This window comes from Bos indicus x Bos taurus, chromosome 7 (genome assembly GCF_003369695.1).
Source record: "Bos indicus x Bos taurus breed Angus x Brahman F1 hybrid chromosome 7, Bos_hybrid_MaternalHap_v2.0, whole genome shotgun sequence".
NCBI lineage: Eukaryota > Metazoa > Chordata > Mammalia > Artiodactyla > Bovidae > Bos > Bos indicus x Bos taurus.
Genome location: NC_040082.1, coordinates 100,417,786 through 100,438,545, shown reverse-complemented (window position 1 = coordinate 100,438,545; position 20,760 = coordinate 100,417,786). Strand labels below are relative to the sequence as shown.

At 40.1% G+C, this 20,760-nt stretch overlaps 1 pseudogene; it reads right to left on the bottom strand.

Annotated features, from left to right (window-relative positions):
• Window positions 1-17,818: 17,818 nt before the first annotated feature.
• LOC113896412 lies at window positions 17,819-18,784 on the bottom strand (annotated as a pseudogene).
• Between the last annotated feature and the right edge of the window lie 1,976 nt (window positions 18,785-20,760).

Here is a 20,760-nt window from a genome sequence, read left to right as displayed (position 1 = left end):
CTGAGATTCTCCTGTGTATTTATTTACCTGAAAATCAGCTCAGGAGGCTCTGTTGATCTTGGCTGAGCATTCTAATACACTGAGGCATCAGCTAGCTATAGTGGTGGTTTAGTCCCTAAGTCATGTCCGACTCTTGTAATCCCATGCACTATAGCCTCCAAGCTCCTCTGTCCATGGGATTCTCCAAGTGAGAATACTGAAGTGGGTTGCTATTTCCTTTTCAAGACGATCTTCCCTACCCAGGTCTCCTGAATTGCAGGGAGATTCTTTACCGACTGAGCTATGAGGGAAGCCCCCAGCTAACTATAGGCTGATTTATCATGTTCTTGGCTGGGACCGAGAAGCTCTGTTCCATAGCTCTTCCTGAACTTGGGGTAGCCCAACTGGATTTATTCATGTTTCTGAGGCAGAGTTATTTGAGAATTCAGCAGAAATGCACTAAGTCCTCTCAAGGCACACCATTATTTTCACCAAATTCTATGGACTCAAGCAAATACAAATCCAAGTCTAGCCCAGATAGAAAGGTGGAGAGAGAGACACCCCCTCCTAATGCAAGGTGCTACAGTGTCATATTTCAAAAAACATGGGTACAGAGAAAGCTTCACTTAGGGCCATCTCAGCAAACCTGTCCAACACAGGTGTAATGTCAATTCAGTAATGTTTTAATTTTCTTCCATTTTCAATGGATGAATGATCTTAGAAACACCAATATATATATATATATATATATATATCTTTGGTTTTTTGTTCATTTATTTTTATGGATATATCATTTGTTGAGATAATATCATATAAGCTTCATGTGTACATTTTTTTTTTTTTACTTCTGTATATGGGACAGAGCACTCACAAGCAAATCTTTAGTTTCCATTCTTCCTGATGAAGTCTACCCCCTTTAAGCAATTCACCCTACCTTGTTTGCTTTGGAGTGCTCATTTACTAGCTTTGTTTGCTCATTCTGTTTCATATATGAGTGAAATCAAAGGGTATTTGTCTTCCTCTATCTGTTTTATTTTACTTAGCAAAACACCCTCAAATTTTATTCATGTTGTTGCAAATGAAAGGTTTCATCTTTTTCATTCTGAATAGTATTCCATTGTGTGTATGCATACACACACACACACACACACATATTTACACATATTTTCCCCCTATATCTTGGCTGTTTTAAATACTGTTGTGATTAACTTAAGGGTGCATGCACCTTTAAAAATGAGTGCTTTCATGTTTGGGAATAAATACTCAGGAGTTGAATAGCTAAATCATATGATAGTTCCTAATAATTTGGGGAATCTCTATTTTGTTTTCCATTGTAGCTGTACCAATTTAAATTCACACCAACGAGGCACACATATATGGGCAATTAGCTTATGATAAGCCAATAGCACATGATGGAGAACAGATACTCTCTACAATAAAAAGGTCTCCTTTTTTTCCGTATGATCGCCAACACTTATTTCTTGCCTTTTTGATAATGCCATTGTCACAGGCATGAGGTAATATCTCATTGTGGGTTTGATTTGCATTTCCTTAATAATTACAGTAAGTGTCCTACATATGAACCTTCAAGTTGCCAACTTTTATTTTTTTAGGATTTGTAATATATTTTTAATATAAATCTATTTATTTTAATTGGAGGCTAATTACTTTACAATATTGTATTGGTTTTGCCATACATCAGCATGAATCCTCCAAGGGTGTACACGTGTTCCCCTTTGTCAAAAATAAGATGTCCATAGGTGTGTGGATTTATCTCTGGACTTTCTATTTTGTTCCATTGATCTATGTTTCTGTCTTTGCACCAGTACCATACATCTTGATGACTGTGGCTTTGTAGTAGAGCCTGAAGTCAGGCAGCTTGATTCCTCCAGTTCCATTCTTCTTTCTCAAGATAGCTTTGGCTATTCGAGGTTTCTGTTTCCATACAACTTGTGATATTATTTGTTCTAGCTCTGTGAAAAATACCGTTGGTAGCTTGATAGGGATTGCATTGAATCTATAAATTGCTTTGGGTAGTATACTCATTTTCACTATATTGATTCTTCTGATCCATGAACACAGTATATTTCTCCATCTATTAGTGTCCTCTTTGATTTCTTTCACCAGTGTTTTATAGTTTTCTATATATAGGTCTTTTGTTTCTTTAGGTGGATATATTCCTAAGTATTTTATTCTTTTTGTTGCAATGGTGAATGGAATTGTTTCCTTAATTTCTCTATTTTCTCAGTATTAGTGTATAGGAATGCAAGGGATTTCTGTGTGTTAGTTTTATATCCTGCAACTTTACTATATTCATTTATTAGCTCTAGTAATTTTTCTGGTGGAATCTTTAGGATTTTCTATGTAGAGGATCATGTCATCTGCAAACAGTGAGAGTTTTACTTCTTCTTTTCCAGTTTGGATTCCTTTATTTCTTTTTCTGCTCTGATTGCTGTGGCCTAAACTTCCTAAACTATGTTGAATAGTAGTGGTGAAAGTGGGCACCCTTGTCTTGTTCCTGACTTTAGGGGAAATGATTTCAATTTTTTACCATTGAGGATAATGTTTGCTGTGGGTTTGTCATATATAGCTTTTATTATGTTGAGGTATGTTCCTTCTATTCCTGTTTTCTGGAGGGTTTTTATCATAAATGGATGTTGAAATTTGTCAAAGGCTTTCTCTGCATCTATTGAGATAATCGTATGGCTTTTATTTTTCAATTTGCTAATGTGGTGTATTAATATGGTGTATTACAATGATTGATTTGTGGATATTGAAGAATCCTTGCATCCCTGGGATAAAGCCCACTTGCTCATGATATATGATCTTTTTAATGTGTTGTTGGATTCTGATTGCTAGAATTTTGTTAAGGATTTTTGCATCTATGTTCATCAGTGATATCGACCTGTAGTTTTCTTATTTTGTGGCATCTTTGTCAGGTTTTGGTATTAGGGTAATGGTGGCTTCATAGAATGAGTTTGGAAGTTTACTTTCCTCTGCAATTTTCTGGAAGAGTTTGAGTAGGATAGGTGTTAGCTCATCTCTAAATTTTTGGTAGAATTCAGCTGTGAAGCCCTCTGGACCTGGGCTTTTGTTTGCTGGAAGATTTTTGATTACAGTTTCAATTTCCGTGCTTGTGATGGGTCTGTTAAGATTTTCTATTTCTTCTTGGTCGAGTTTTGGAAAGTTGTACTTTTCTAAGAAATTGTCCATTTCTTCCAAGTTGTCCATTTTATTGGCATGTAATTGCTGATAGTAATCTCTTATGATCCTTTGTATTTCTGTGTTGTCTGTTGTGATGTCTCCACTTTCATGCCTAATTTTATTGATTTGATTTTTCTCCCTTTGTTTCTTGATGAGTCTGGCTAATGGTTTGTCAATTTTATTTATCCTCTCAAAAAACCAGCTTTTGGCTTTGTTGATTTTTGCTATGGTCTCTTTTGTTTCTTTTGCATTTATTTCTGTCTTAATTTTTGAGATTTCTTTCCTTCTAGGGTTCTTCATTTCTTCCTTTTCTAATTGCTTTAGGTGTAGAGTTAGGTTATTTATTTGACTTTTTTCTTGTTTCTTGAGGTATGCCTGTATTGCTATGAACCTTCCCCTTAGCACTGCTTTTACAGTGTCCCACAGGTTTTGGGTTGTTATGTTTTCATTTTCCTTCATTTCTATGCATATTTTGATTTCTTCTGTGATTTGTTGGTTGTTCAGCAGCGTGTTGTTCAGCCTCCATATGTTGGAATTTTTAAGTTTTTCTCTTGTAATTGAGATCTAAACTTACTGCAGTGTGGTCAGAAAAGATACTTGGAATGATTTCAATTATTTTGAATTTACCAAGGCTAGATTTTTGGTCCTGGAGAAGGAAATGGCAATCCACTCCAGTATCCTTACCTGGAGAATCCCAGGAACAGAGGAGCCTGGTGGCCTGCCATCTCTGGGGTCGCACAGAGTCGGACACGACTGAAGCGACTTAGCAGCAGCAGCAGCAGATTTTTGGCCCAGGATGTGATCTATCCTGGAGAAGGTTCCGTGTGCGCTTGAGAAAAAGGTGAAATTCGTTGTTTTGGGGTGAAATGTCCTATAGATATCAATTAGGTCTAACTGGTCTATTGTATCATTTAAAGTTTGTGTTTCCTTGTTAATTTTCTGTTTAGTTGATCTATCCATACGTGTGAGTGGGGTATAAATTCTCCCACTATTATTGTGTTATTGTTAATTTCCCATTTCATACTTGTTAGTATTTGTCTTACAGATTGTGGTGCCCCAATATTGGGTGCATATAGATTTATAATTGTCATATCTTCTTCTTGATTGATCCTTTGATCATTATGTAGTGTCCTTCTTTGTCTCTTTTCACAGCCTTTGTTTTAAAGTCTATTTTATCTGATATTAGTATTGCTACTCCTGCTTTCTTTTGGTCTCTATTTGCATGGAATATCTTTTTCTAGCCCTTCACTTTTAGTCTGTATGTGTCCCTTGTTTTGAGGTGGATCTCTTGTAGACAACATATATAGGGGTCTTGTTTTTGTATCCATTCAGCCAGTCTTTGTCTTTTGGTTGGGGCATTCAACCCATTTACATTTAAGGTAATTATTGATAAGTATGATCCCATTGCCATTTACTTTATTGTTTTGGGCTCAAGTTTATATACTCTTTCTGTGTTTCCTATCTAGGGAAGATCTTTTAGAATTTGTTGGAGAGCCAGTTTGTTGGTCTTGAATTCTTTCAGCTTTTGCTTGTCTGTAAAGCTTGTGATTTCTCCTTTATATTTGAATGAGACCCTTGCTGGGTACAGTAATCTGGGCTGTAGGTTATTTTCTTTCATCACTTTAAGTATGTCCTGCCATTTCCTCCTGGCCTGAAGAGTTTCTATTGAAAGATCAGCTGTTATCCTTATGGGAATCCCCTTGTGTGTTATTTGTTGTTTTCCCCTTGCTGCTTTTAATATTTGTTCTTTGTGTTAGATCTTTGTTAATTTGATTAATATGTGTCTTGGGGTGTTTCGCCTTGGGTTTATCCTGTTTGTGACTCTATGGGTTTCTTGGACTTGGGTGATTATTTCCTCCCCCATTTTAGGGAAATTTTCAATGATTATCTCCTCAAGTATTTTCTCGTGGTCTTTCCTTCTGTCTTCTTCTTCTAGGACTCCTATGATTCAAATGTTGGGACATTTAACATTGTCCCAGAGGTCTCTGAGATTGTCCTCATTTCTTTTAATTCATTTTCTGTTTTTCCTCTCTGATTTATTTATTTCTACCATTCTATCTTCTACCTCACTTATCATATCTTCTGCCTCCGTTATTCTTCGGTTGGTTCCCTCCAGAGTGTTTTTTATATCATTTATTGGATTATTCATTGTATATTGACTCTTTTTTATTTCTTCTATGTCCTTGTTAAACCTTTCTTGCATCTTCTCAATCCTTGTCTCCAGGCTATTTATCTCTAACTCCATTTTGTTTTCAAGATTTTGGATCATTTTCACTATCATTATTCAGAATTCTTTATCAGGTAGATTCCCTATCTCTTCCAGGGCCAGCCTTAGGCAGTTCCCGAAGAGCAACATAGAGCCTAAGCAGTGTAGACAGGGAAAGCACACACGCCGTGAGCGCGGGCAAACCCAGTGTGGCCAAGACACTGTGAGGCTGGTCCTGGATTGTATGCACTTCCCAGGTCTAAGCCACTCAGGTTCATGTACTCAGGTAGTCCTCAGAGGTGCAGACTCAGTTGGGCCTTCATTTTGTGCCCTTCCCAGGTCCGAGCAGCTCAGGTGACCGGGTGTTTGGCAAGGGCGGTCACTGCAACTTATCGCTTCCCATGTCCCTGCCACTTGGTTTTCTGGGTGTACAACAGGCGCACCTTAGGCAGATGTTGACCGTACCGAATCCCAAGAAGTCTTGGTTAGCAACGAAGCTTGCTTGCAGTTTGGTAGAGGATGCCTCTCTGGGGCCATGATTGCCCCCTTCTGCCTCTGGTTCCCCTCGCCTGCCTGTTTCTGGTGGGGTATGGGCTGGTCCACAGCCGGCTAGCTCTTCTCAGTCCTTTGTTTTTTGAGCGGGCCTGGCAGTGTCTTATGTTAGGGCTTTTCACGTGGTAGCTATCCCACAGTCTGATTTGCTATCCCAAGTTAGTTCCCTCAGATTGCCCTCGGGGCATTCAGGCACGGTCCTTACTCTAAACAATGCAGCCTGCACCTCCCTGCCCAGCCCCCACTTGCTAGTGGTGGATGCAGGCATCTGCCCTGCTTCTCTGCTGGGGCAGTTACCGTTGGGCACGTAATCTGTGGGGTTTAATTATTTATTTATTTTTCCTCCTGGTTATGTTGCCCTCTGAGGTTCCAAGGCTCACCACAGACTCGCCAGTGAGAGTGTTTCCTGGTGTTTGGAAATTTCTCTCTTTTTTAAGTCTCCCTTCCCAGGATGGATCTCCATCCCTACCTCTTTTGACTCTCTTTTTAGCTTTTGTATTTTTTCCTACCTCCTTTTGAAGACAGTGGGCTGCTTTTCTGGGTGCCTGATGTCCTCTGCCAGCATTCAGAAGTTGTTTTGTGGAATTTACTCAGCGTTCAAATGTTCTTTTGAGGAATTTGTGGGGGAGAAAGTAGTCTTCCTGTCCTATTCTTCCACCATCTTAGGGCCGCCCCCCTCCCCAACCCGCCACTTCTGTATTCTTGTGTGGAGAATCCCATGGACAGAGGGGTCTGGCCGGCTACAGTCCAAAGGATTGCAAAGAGACAGTACTGAGCGTGTAAGCATGAACAAACAAAATAGGTATTATGGAAATAAAGCTGAATAAGGGAATGGAATCCAAAAGAGGCAAATAGAGTGACAACTAACAAGATGTAGTGTATGTTAAAGTTCAGAATATCAGGAAGAGCAGCTAAGGTGGTGATAGATAAAGGAATGATGTATGCAAACATGAAATCAATGGTCTGAGATTTTCCTTGTTATAAGCACATAAATAGTCATGAATGTCTTGAGTAGTTCCCCCACCCCACCCCCACAGGATCAATACAACTCTTGACTATTCTTTATTAAAATGAAAGAAAAGCATTTAATACTTTAAATATTATTTGAGAATACACTGTTTTTAAGAATTTTCTCAAATTGCATGATAAACAGTAATTCCCTTGTTGTTCAGGTCCAAATTTCAAAACAAATTTGAGAAAAAGGGAAACCACAACATAAACAACTCTTGGATAAGAGGGAAATCACTAAGCTTAATCAAGTGAGTTACATGAATTTATGAAGGAGGTGAAGTCAAAGAAATGGAAACTCCAAGAAACAAATGGAAGGAGCAAATTTTACTTCCGGAATCTCATAAAAAATGGTAGCTTCTCCCTGTGAGGTTTTAAACATTTCATTCATGCTCCCTTCTTCAGCTTGGAGCAATTGGCATTTTAATAGTTGTCATCAGATGAATGGATAAGCAAGCTGTGGTACATATACACAATGGAGTATTACTCAGCCATTAAAAAGAATACATTTGAATCAGTTCTAATGAGATGGATAAAACTGGAACCTATTATACAGAGTGAAGTAAGCCAGAAAGAAAAACACCAATACAGTATACTAACACATATATATGGAATTTAGAAAGATGGTAACAATAACCCTGTGTATGAGACAGCAAAAGAGACACCGATGTATAGATCAGTCTTATGGATTCTGTGGGAGAGGGAGAGGGTGGGGAGATTTGGGAGAATAGCATTGAAACATGTATAATATCATGTATGAAATGAGTCGCCAGTCCAGGTTCGATGCACGATACTGGATGCTTGGGGCTGGTGCACTGGGACGACCCAGAGGGAGGGTAGGGGAGGGAGGAGGGAGGAGGGTTCAGGATGGGGAATGCGGGTATACCTGTGGTGGATTCATTTTGATATTATCAAAACTAATACAATATTGTAAAGTTTAAAAATAAAATAAAATTTAAAAAAATAAAATAAAAATATTAAAAAAAGAATGCTTTCAGAGCCATTTTTATGTCTTTGTTCCTGAGACTGTAGATGAAGGGGTTCAGCATTGGTGTGACCACAATGTACATCACTGAGGCAATTTCACTTGAATGTGAGCTCTGGGTAGCTGAAGAGCTAAGGCACACTCCTAAGCTCCTACAATAAAACAAGGAGACAAGTGAGAAGTGAGACACACAGGTGGAAAATGCTTTAAGCTTTCCCTGAGCTGACAAGATTCCACATATGGAGGAAACTATCTTAGAATAAAATATCCAAGACAGGGGAGCACCAGCCAGCAGCTCAGCTGCAAAGTATATCACTGTGTCATGAAGAAAGTTGTCAGAACAGGCAAGTTGGACCATCTGGTTGAGTTACCAGAAATAGGGATTTCCAGCTCTCTACAGAGGGACAGTCTCAACACCATTAAGGTTTGTAACAGTGAATGAAGGACACTGACGGCCCAGCTAACCAGAACCAGAATTCCACAGATTTGGGGATTCCTGATGACTGTGAAGTGCAGGGGGTGGCAGATGGCCACAAAGTTGTCATAGGCCTTCTCAGTCAGGAGGAAGTCATCCAACCCTGCAAATAGTGTAAAAAAAAAAACATATACATCTGGGTGATGCAGACTTCATAGGTCATAACTTGGCTCTGTGTCTGGATGTTCCACAGCATCTCTGGAGGTAGTGGAGGTGAAGCAGACGTCTATGAAGGAAAAGTTGGAGAGGAAGAAGTACATGGGGGTGTGGAGGTGCTAGTCTGAGATGACAGCTGGTTGGATGAGCAGGTTTCCAAACACATTGATCATGCAGAGGAAAAGCCCAGATATGAAGGGCTGCATTTCTGGTTCCTCTGAGAATCCCAGAAGAAGAAATTCTGAAACACCTGTGATGATCCTCTGTGCCATGTGGTAGAAGTGACTACAAGTAAAGGGAAAAAAACATGACTAATTTTCATGCAAGTGAACATTACTCACATTGTTGAAATGCTACCTTATATATTTTGCAATTAGAAAATTAATGTCAATATTTTGTTCATACAATGAGTACAGTGTTTTGGTATTCAAAATCTCCTAAAATCCAGTAATGGAGAATTAATATAGCAAATAAAATATATATAGCATGTCATATGGTGACACATAGTATGAATAAAATGAAAGCAAGTATAAAGGGAAGAGAAGAGAAGGGATGCTATTTTTATGGGTCTTCAGGTAAGACAGCAAATAAGGTGACATTTGAACAGAGACCTCATGGAAGAGAGAGCAGGAGCCATGGATTTATCAGAAGTGTGTGCCTGGCAGGGTGAACAGCCAGTGCAAAGGCCCTGGGGAAGGTGCTTTTTAAAGATGTTCTAGTTGAAAAAAAGAAAGCCAGTGTGGTGAGGGAAATGAGAAGGAGGGAAAGTGAGGAGAGAAGGTGTCAGAGGATGTTGAGGAACAAGGTGATTCTGAAACTGCTGCTTCACAAAGCATCAGACATGACTTAGAGACTGAACATCAGCAACAACAATATACATCTCTATATACGAGAGAGAGAGAGAGAGAGAGAGAGAGAGAGAGAGAGAGAGAGAGAGAGAAAGAGAGGACATGAAAGAGAATACAGATCTAATAAACTCAAACGGTTCCTGAGAGACTGTGGTAAGAAACTTTTTTTTGGTTTTATATTCCCTTGATGCCCAGCAGAAATAATTAAAGAGAAAAAATAAATTTATCCAAAATAGCAATATGTTATGGTCTAAATACTTATGGGTTTTATGACCCCAGAGAAAAATGAGCAAAGGGAACAAAGTTACACTTTACAAAAGGATGCTTGCAAAACACAGTGGATAGGAATTGAACATCAGCCATTTTTAATATCAGGCAGCAAAACTTGTTTTTCCTGTGCTTATTTCATTTTCATTTGACTAAATGTTTTTATATGATAGCAGAGGAGCAAGCCTCTTTCTCCCTTTTCAGATGTGACATCTTTTTTTTTGCTGTTATTCTTGGATTTTGATCTTTTTATGATGAGTCCTAAGGACATACTCTAGCCCTATGTCTGATTCTTGCCCAAAAGATCAAAAGTCCACACACATAAAACCTGGATACACAGACCATTTCAACGTTTTCACTAACTTGCTTCATATTAGTCATCTGAGGACATTGTTGAATGAATCAGGGCTTAGGTCTCCTTATGTATGGACATTTAGTATATGTCAAGGTTTTATTTCAATTTATTTGCAAAGATTGAATTGTTCCTAAAGCTGGCACAAACATTTATCTTTCAAAAAATGGCTTCTCACTTACCTCAAACATCTTACAAATATTAGTGAGATTATGTCCTCAGTGTAAGAATAACTGACACATTTTAGATTAACACTTTGACATGAAAATATATAATATCAACTGAAAATTGCTCAGTCGTGTCCAGCTCTTTCGAACCCCATGGATTATACACTTCACGAAATTCTCCAGGCCAGCATACTGGAATGGGAAGCCTTTCCCTTCTACAGGGAATCTTCCCAACCCATGGATGGAACCCAGGTCTCCCACATTGCAGGTGGATTCTTTACCAACTGAACCACCTGGGAAGCCAATATAGTATCAATGGAGAGGGGGGTGTCAAAATCACCTTAAATAATGCAAGAGACTCATAAACAAGGCAATAGTCCTATATAACTAAAAAAATTTTTTTAAGAAAATTTAAGGCCAAATATACACCTCACAAATCAACTGAAAAATAATCATTTTAAAGAGTCATTCGAAAGGCTTATATGTGTAGAAAAATGGGCATATAACATGTGTTCTTGTTGTTTAGTTGTTAATATTGTATATAGTAATAATTATTGTTTTTGCTATTTAGCTGCTAAGTCGTGTCTGACTCCTTTATGACCCCATGGACTGTAGCTCACGAAGCTCCGCTGCCCATGGGATTTTTCAGGCAAGAATACTGGAGTGGGTTGCCATTTTCTTCTGCAGGGAATCTATCTTCCTGACCCAGGGATGGAACCCACATCTCCTGCACTGGCAGGCGAATTCAAACTTAACACTGAACCACCATGGAAGCCCATACATAATAATAATAGGCAAATAAAAAAGGTGAACAAATATATAAACCTTTGCTCTAGCTCAATATATAGTTTAAGAAAGCAACAAAAAACTCTCTTTCCTACCTTGGTCCTGGGAAATATCTTGAAAACTGGTCAAATGTGGGCTGACTTCTGGACTAGGAGCAAAGGAGACTCTGATTTTTCTGGCAGAAATGTGAACTGTTACAATATTTTATGGAAAAATCTGAAGATAGCTATCAGTTCAGTTCAGTTCAGTCACTCAGTCATGTCCGACTCTTTGAGACCAAATGAATTGCAGCACACCAGGCCTCCTTGTCCATCACCAACTCCGGGAGTTCACTCAAACTCACGTCCATCGAGTCAGTTATGCCATCCAGCCATCTCATCCTCTGTTGTCCCCTTCTCCTGCCCCCAATCCCTCCCAGCGTCAGAGTCTTTTCCAATGAGTCAACTCTTTACATGAGGTGGCCAAAGTACTGGAGTTTCAGCTTTAGCATCAGTCCTTTGACGTTCACTCTTGCCATCTCCTGTTTGACCACTTCCAATTTGCCTTGATTCATGGACCTGACATTCCAGGTTCCTATGCAATATTGCTCTTTATAGCATTGGACCTTGCTTCTATCACCAGTCACATCCACAGCTGGGTATCATTTTTGCTTTGGCTCCATCCCTTCATTCTTTCTGGAGTTATTTCTCCACTGATCTCCAGTAGCTTATTGGGCACCTACCAACCTGGGGAGTTCCTCTTTCAGTATCCTACCATTTTGCCTTTTCATACTGTTCATGGGGTTCTCAAGGCAAGAATACTGAAGTGGTTTGCCATTCCCTTCTCCAGTGGACCACATTCTGTCAGACCTCTCCACCGTGACCTGTCCGTCTTGGGTGGCCCCACATGGCATGGCTTAGTTTCATTGAGTTCGACAAGGCTGTGGTCCTAGTGTGATTAGATTGCCTAGTTTTCTGTGATCATGGTTTCAGTGTGTCTGCCCTCTGATGCCCCCTCACAACATCTAACATCTTACTTGGGTTTCTCTTACCTTGGACTTGGGGTATCTCTTCATGGCTGCTCCAGCAAAGTGCAGCTGCTGCTCCTTATCTTGGACAAGGGGTCCTCACTACCACCCCTCCTGACCTTGAACGTGGAGTAACTCCTCTCGGCCCTCCTGTACCTGTGCAGCCACCACTCCTTGGACATGGGGTTGCTTCTCTTGGCTGCAGCCCCTGACCTCGGGCTTGGGGTAGCTCCTCCCAACCACTGCCCCTGACCTTGGATGTGGGGTAGTTCCTCTCTGCCACTGCCCCTGACCTTGGACGAAGACAGCTATCAACCTTCAAAATACAGAAAGATTTTAACTCAAAGTCCTCCAGTGTTGGCACCACTGACATTCTGAGCCAGGTAATTTTTGTGGTGGCGTCTCTCCTGTGCATTGAAGGATATATAGAGCATCCCTGACTTATGGAGCCTTCTATCTGTGACAGACAAAAATCCCTGGGGGATGAAACCATCCTTGGTTAGAATGAGAGTTTGAACTCCACTATCTCAATGTATTGTGTACCTTTGGTATAATAGCAACTTAATGATAAAGAATACGAAATACCATCAAAGTGTTAGTAGTACAGGCACAACATGACCTGTTGTACAGCCATAAAACTAATGAATTCATCATTAGACTTGTGATTTGAGGCAGGTCTGTGAGAAATTATTGAGTAAGAAGGAAAATGGGGAAAAAAGGAAAATGGGACAAAAGGTAGGAACAAAGACTGCACTAGTGGTGTAGTCGTAAAGAATCCACCTGCCAATACAGGAAACATGGGTCTAATCCCTGGTCTGGGAAGATCCCCTGGAGGAGGAAAGGGCAACTCACTCAAGTATTCTTGCTTGGAAAATCTCATGGACAGAGCAGCCTGGTGGGCTACATTCCAAGGGGTTGCCAAGAGTTGGATATGATTTAACAATGAGACAACATCTTAACAACTAAAAATCATCTCCGGTTCTTTGTTTGAAAGATTGTAATCAAAGATAGGAATTCTATTCTGATCCTTTATAGAAAAGCAAAGGACTCACACACATAATTTAAGATAGAGAAAATAAATGACTAACAAGTCTACACAACACATTCAGCCTCAGAGATAATGTAGCAATTGCAAGGTAAGCTCATTAGCACTTCCCCAGCAGCTCAGTGGTATAGAAGCTGCCTGCCAATCCAGGAGACACTGGTTCAATCCCCATGTCCGTAAGATCCCCTGGAGGAGAAAATGGCAACCCACTCTAGGATTCTTACCTGGGAAATCCCATGGACAGAAGAGCCTGGCGGGCTACAGTCATAAAGTGTTGGACACAACCTAGTAGCTAAACAACAACAAGCTCATTAGCACACCTCTCTTTACATTTGAATTTTTTTTCCACAGAAGATACTGTGAAGTGTATATCTCCAACAAATTCTGTTGCAAGGATGTATTTACAAGCATTCTTTGGTGTGCATATTTATTTATTTATTTGGTGGTGCTAGGTTGTTGTTGCTCAGTGGGTTTTTCTCTAGTTGCGGTGAGGAGGGTTTAGTCTTGTTTGCGGTGCATAGGCTTCTCTTTGCAGTGGCCTCGCTTATGGCAGAACATGGACTCTAGGGTGTGAGGACCTGCGTAGTTGTTGTTGCTGGGCTCTAGAGCACAGGCTCAGTACTTGTGGTGTTCAAACTTAGTTGCTTCAAGGCAAGTGAGATCTTCCTGGTCCAGGGATCAAATCCTTGCCTCTTGCACTGGAAGGCAGATTCTTTACCACTGAGCTCCCAGGGACGCCCAGTATGTATGTTTTTAATCAATATGAAATATGGTCAAATATGTTCCACCAAAAAAATTAGAAAGAAATGCCCTGATTATATTTTATATTCCTACATCACTAATACACTAATTCTCTACTCAAACTATTAATAAGAAACATGGACATAAATTCTACTTTTACTGGAAGCACTTTATGCCTCCTGTGTGTTCAGTTACTCAATCATTTCTGACTCTTTGCGACCCCATGGACTGTAACCTGCCAGGCTCTTCTGTCCATGGGATTCTCCAGGCAAGAATACTGGAGTGAGTCGCCATAGTACTGGAGATAAGCCCTTTACAGGAGCACTTCCCTTTCCTCCTTGTGCCTACAAGTCAGCAGGAATTCTAATTCAAGTGCAAATTCTGATTGAATAGGTCCTCAGTGGGCCCTCGGACCCTGCATTTCTAACAAGCTACTGGGCTGTGTGTTGATGCAGGTCTGAGTATGAGGGTCACACTTTCAGCAACAAAACACTGGTTCTGTGTTTAATACAGTTACAGGAACTTGAATTTATTTTAAATTCAGGTACAGGTATTTGAATTTATACATGGCTGAGTGACTGAACATGCACACACACACACACACACACACACACACACATATATATATATATATTCATATATATATAATGCTAGTTGCTCAGTCATGTCTGACTGTTTGTGATCTCCTGGTGTGCGACCTGCCAGGCTCCTCTCTCCATGGAATTCTCCAGACAAGAGTACTTCAGTGGGTTGCCATTCCCTTCTCCAGGGGATCTTCCCAACCCAGTAGGTCTTTGTTGGTTATCCATTTTATATATAGCAGTGTGTACATGTCCATCCCAAACTCCCTACCCCTTCCCTATATTGGAAATATAAATCATTTTGTGTGTGTGTGGAGGGGGAATTTTGGATTGGATTAGGTAATCTTTTCATTATTTCAATCCTTCATACCAGCCAGAATGAGACAAATTTATCTCTGACCTCTGAAGTTATCTATTGTAAAATATGCGACCTGTTTTCTGGGTTTATTCTGAGATGAGAAGTGGACTGGAGAGTCATCAAAGGCAGGCTGGAAGCTACAAGCAAGAAATGGAAACTCATGGGGATGGAATAAAGCCTGTGTTCACCTGTGTTGCTTCTGACCTCAGTGATGAGGGATCCTGAAAAACCCAGAGCCCTTTCTCATGGAGATAAATGCTCACACTTGGCCCAAGAGGTGGAGAGATTCAAAGAGGTTCTCTGGGAATGTAGAACAGTTGTAGGTCCATCTGCAGCTTCATGTGAGTGTGTGCTAAGTTGCTTCAGCCATGTACAACTCTTTGTGACCCCATGGACTGTAGGCTGCCAGGCTCCTCAGTCCATGGAGTTTCCCAGGTAAGAACACTGGAGTGGGTTGCCGTCCCTTCCTCTGGGGGAAATCTTCCTGACCCAGGGATCAAACCTATGTCTCTTCTGTCTCCTGAATTGGCAAGCAGGTTCTTTACCACTAGCACCCCCTGGAAAGCCCTGGCAGCTTCATTCTAGTGAGCAAATCATCAGTTCTTCAGCAGTGTGTGTGTGTCCACAAATGACAGCTGATTTCTCCAAGTACACTAAGAATTTTCCTTACAATCTGTGTTAGTTCCCTATGGCTTCTGTTACACATTACCACAATGTGGGTGCCTTATAGGGCTTTCCCTGTGGCTTAGTGGTGAACAATCTGCCTGCCATGCAGGAGACTCTGGTTCAATTCTTGGATTAGGAAGATGCCCTGGAGGAGGGCATGGCAACCCACTCCAGTATTCTTGCCTGGAGAATTTCATGGACAGAGGAGCCTGGTGGGCTACAGTCCTTGGGGTTGCAAAGAATTGGACATGCCTGAAGCAACTGAATACATACACACAGGTTCCTTATAGGAAAAGAAATTATTTTCTTACAGTTCTGGAGACCAAAAACCCCAAATCAAGATATCAGCAGGGACAGAGGAGCCTGATGGGCTATGGTCCATAGGGTTGCAAAGAGGGTTGGATGTGACTGAATCAACTTAGCATGCATGCACCCCAACCTTTTTGGAACAATTGTGGAAGACAATTTTCCCTACACCTGGGATTTCAGGATGTTTCAAACACATTATTTTTGTTGAGTTTGTTGAGCAGGAGGTGGAACTCAGGTGGCAATGCAAGCAGTTGGGAGCAGCTATAAATACAGATGAAGCTTCACTTGCTGGCCTGCTACTCACCTCCTGCTGGGTGGCTCAGTTCCTAACAGGCCATGGGCTGGTACTGGTGCATGTCCTGGGCTTGCAGACCCCTCCTGTAGAAGAGAATCCATTCTTGCCTCTAACAGCTTCTGGTGGTTCCAAGAGCTCCTTGTCTTATGGCCACGTCACTCTAATTTCTGCCCTTATGTCTGGGACTTTCTCTTGTTTGTTTCATCTCCTCTCCTATATCTTTTTTTTTTTTTTGATAAAACTTTTTTTAATTTTATTTTTAATATAAATTTATTTATTTTAATTGTAGGTTGATTTCAATATTGTATTGGTTTTGCTATACATCAACATGAATTTGCCATGGGTGTACACGTGTTCCCCATCCTGAACCCCCCTCCCACCTCTCTCCCTGTACCATCCCTCTGGGTCATCCCAGTGCATGGATAAAACATTTTTAAAGTTTATTTTTATGTATTTAGCTGTGTCAGGTTTTAGTTGTGGCTTGTGGGGTCTTCCTTGTGGCACGGGGTCTCTCTAGCTGTGGCACACAGACTCAGTAGTTGTGGCTCAGGCCTTCATTGCTCCAAGGTTTGTGGAATCTTAGTTCTCCAGCCAGGGATCAAACCAAGTCCCCTGCATTGCAAGGTGGATTTTTAACTACTGGACCAGCATGAAGTCCCTCTCTTGTGTCTTTTAAGGACAACTGTCATTGGATTTAGGGCACACCCAAGCAATCCATAATTATCTCCTTTTAAAACCCTTAATTAAATTGGCAAAGATGCTTTTCCAACAAAGGTCACAGTACAAGTTCCAGGTAGGCATATCTTTTGTGGTGTTGCCAATCAAGTTACTATATGGTTCAGGAAATGTAACTCAGTCTAGTTAAGACAAAGATTTTACTGGTCCCAGGAAATAGAACCATGAGTCAGGCAAGAGGAAAAAACCATGAAAGGTGTGTTTATCAAGCTGATTACCACCATTATCAACTGGGACTTCTGCTGGGGAAATATGGGGACCAGTAAAATATGTGTGTTTCAGACTTATTTCACTCAATGGGCAAGTGATTTATACACCAGTTCCTGTTGGTCTTTGGTTAAGGAGTGATTCCTGGGACATTAATTCTCTAAACATGGGCAGAGCAGACTAGAGAAATTTCTTAGGTAATGGATGCAGATATGAAAGTTTGAAGCCAGACAGAATACACTAAAGTGGTCAGTGATGAAGGGCTATCTTCTATATTATACTTCTCCATTCCACCTTCCTGGGACACAGTTGCAATTGCTGGAAGGGCAGAAGCCATTTTGTGACCATGAGGGTAGAAGCCCACTGGTCAAACTAGAGATAGAGCAGAAAAGCAGAAGGATCCTGAGTACTTGATGGCTAGCTTTGAACTGTTCAGCTCCAGAATTCACGTATCAGGAATGAAATAAATATCATTAAGTTTGATGTGACTGAAAGTTATTCAGAAAAAAGACACTTCTTCCAGTTCACTTAATTCACACAACCTCAGAAAACATCTCTGTAAATGAATTTGCAGGGCAACATTTCCATAATAGGTATACATCCCATCACTTTGAGGATATATATTAAAAACATGACATTCAGTTTTTTTTTTAAGAAATTTAAATCATCTCTAAGTGTAACAGAAAAGATCAGGTTCAATTCATATGAAGTTAAAATTCATATGGTTACAAATTGAAAAAGGAACCAAAGATATAGTATGAAGGAAAATAGAGAGGGCTGTGAAGACCCAAGGAAGGTTTTTCTTTAAAAATTGAGTATTAGGAAAGATAAAAAAACATTAAATGAAGGAAGCCAGGATGTCTGGTCCTCAATATTATGTGCCCAGTTACTTATGAGAGTCCTCTGAAGGCCCTGTGAATGAGAGATGGTGCCCTGCTAATGAGCCGCACAAGGACCCCCTTCATGTCTCTGTTCCTCAGACTGTAGATGAAGGGGTTCAGCATGGGGGTGACCATGGTGTACATCATTGAGGCCACCAGACTTGTCCTAGAGGATGAAGTGACTGCAGAACTGAGGTAGACCCCTAGGCCTGAGCCATAGAACAAGGAAACCACTGAGAAGTGAGACCCACAGGTGGAAAAAGCTTTGCAGTTGCTCCTGACTGATGAACTTCTCAGGATGGTGGAGAAAATATGATAGTAAGAAAAGAGGATCCCAGAGAGAGGAAAAACACCTAGGATAATAGTCACAAAATACACCACTGTGTTATTGATGAGGGTGTCAGAACAAGTGAGCTTCAGGACTTCAGGAAGATCACAAAAAGAATGCGGGATCCTCATGCTTCTGCAGAAAGACAGCCTTAAGATAGTCAAGGTCTCAGGCAGGGAGCCTGTGACACTGAGGCTCCAGGACCCCAGAGCCAGCAGCCCACAGAGCTGGGGGTTCATGATGACCATGTAGTGCAGGGGGTGACAGATGGCCACGAAGCAGTCATAGGCCATCACGGCCAGGAGTAAATTGTCCAGGCATCCAAACACAACAACAACAAAAAATTCCTGGCTTAGGCGGCCTGCATAGGTGATAACTTGACTCTGTTACTGGATGTTCCACAGCATCTTTGAGATGGTGGTGGAGGTGAAACCGATGTCAGCAAAGGACAGGTTGGAGAGGAAGAAGTACATGGGGGTGTGGAGGTGGGAGTCTGAGATGACGGCTAGGATGATGGCCAGGTTCCCAGTGAATGTGACCAGGTACATGGACAGAAACAGCCTGAAGAGGAGAGGCTGCAGGTCTGGGTCCTCTGTGAATCCTAGGAGGAGAAAGTTTCTGACTCCTGTTTGGTTTCCTCTTTCCATGAGTATGCTGGGCTAGCCAACAAGGAAGAAAAAAGGAACACAAAATTTACCCCAAATAAATACTCCCCAGAGAGACAGAAATGTCCTTACTCCAAACCCAGGGAGATCATGAAGTCATTCATTTTGGCTAAGGATTGACTTCATTTGATGACAAATTGTGGTTACTGTTGATACCTACAAAAATTGTCTTTGAATTCAGCAGTTCTCAAATTGTGATTATCTCTGACCATCTCATCCCATATTATCAACTTTATTTACTATGTTATATCCCTGGAGAAGGAAATGGCAATCCACTACAGCATTCCTGCCTGGAAAACTCCATGGACAGAAGAACCTGGCAGGCTACAGTCCATGGAGTTGCAAGAGTTGGACACGACTTAGCAACTAAACCACCACCACCACCACCATGTTATATGCCAGATATCCAGAGTTCATTCATTTTGCATAATGAAAAATTTATACACTAAGAATTCCCTGTTTCCCTTGCCTTCTAGCCACTGACAATCAGCATTCTATTCCGTGCTTCTATGAGTCTGATGATTCTAGATGCCTCATGTGAGTGGAATCATATATCATTCAGTATTTGTTCTTTTCTGTATGGCTTATTTCATTTGTTATAATGTCCTCTAGATTCATCCAAAGTTTTCGAGCAGCAGGGTTTCTACATGGTATTTTAATGTGTTTTAGTTTTAATGTTATTAATAATGACATTTAGTCCTTGCCATTATATCTCTGACATTGCCTTTATATTAGGAAAGCTTTAGATTTTGTTTTTTGTATTTATAAGCTGTTATGGGCATTTTCTACATTTCCATATTAATTTCAAGATTTTCTTATTATTTATATACTTTCCCCAATAATATTATTGTACAACATCTGTTTGTCTTTAGGTCTAATTGCTATGAAACTCGACAACACTGTTCAAATTTATGTTGAGTTGGAATTCTTACTATTCTTCTTTTCTTTCAGGGAAATAATTCTAGAGTTCTTATTTAATATATTTATCATAATTTAGGATCACTGACTCAACGGATGTGAGTCTGAGTGAACTCCGGGAGTTGGTGATGGACAGGGAGGCCTGGCGTGCTGCGATTCATGGGGTCGCAAAGAGTCGGACATGACTGAGTGACTGAACTGAACTGAACTGATATGTATTTTTATTATCTGAACTTTCATTTTTATTCTAGATATCTTAGATGGCCTTTTAGAGTTATAAATAACTATTTCACAATTGATTAATAATTTAGAAAAAATAATGTTAAATTTTATCTCCATATTTCCTAGTGAATTTCAAATGTTAAGTGTGGAGCAAGGGACCATATAGACTATCAGAAGAAAATAAATAAAATACATAGATAATATAATTTATATACGAATATATGTAATTTTTAAAAGTAGATGTTCTCTCTGAATAAAAAGTCTTTGATAGAAATAAGTGGAGAAAAGATCAATAATTGGACCATAAATTGAAATATTATTAATGAGAAATGTGCCATGCAGAAAGTTGGAATGCAAAAGATAATGCATTTGACTAATAAAAATTAGTATCTTTAATCTATAAAGCCTTAATTATAAATCATAGAAACATTAATGTATTAGCTGGGAAAAAGGCATAAGATATTAAATATTTATAAAAAGTGTAAAAAGGGTAATAAAGGTTTGAGAATTTTTTTTACAGTATTAATCCATGAGTGTGAAAGTAAAATAAGATACACTTTTCATTGAGGTAATTAGGAAGCCATTGGGAAAAATAAAGATTCAGAATGCAAAATTTCGTCAACTGGAAAGAGAAATCGCACTTCATATACTTCTCTGAGATGATAATTGATCTGTTTTTCTGGACTGGAAAACTTAAAAATCTACATACAGCTCTTTTATGTGTCCTTGCACTTATCCAAGGAAAATGACCTACAAGAAATATCAAAATGTGGACAAGAATCACCTTGGAGTGATAAAATGAGTCTTGATTTTTACAT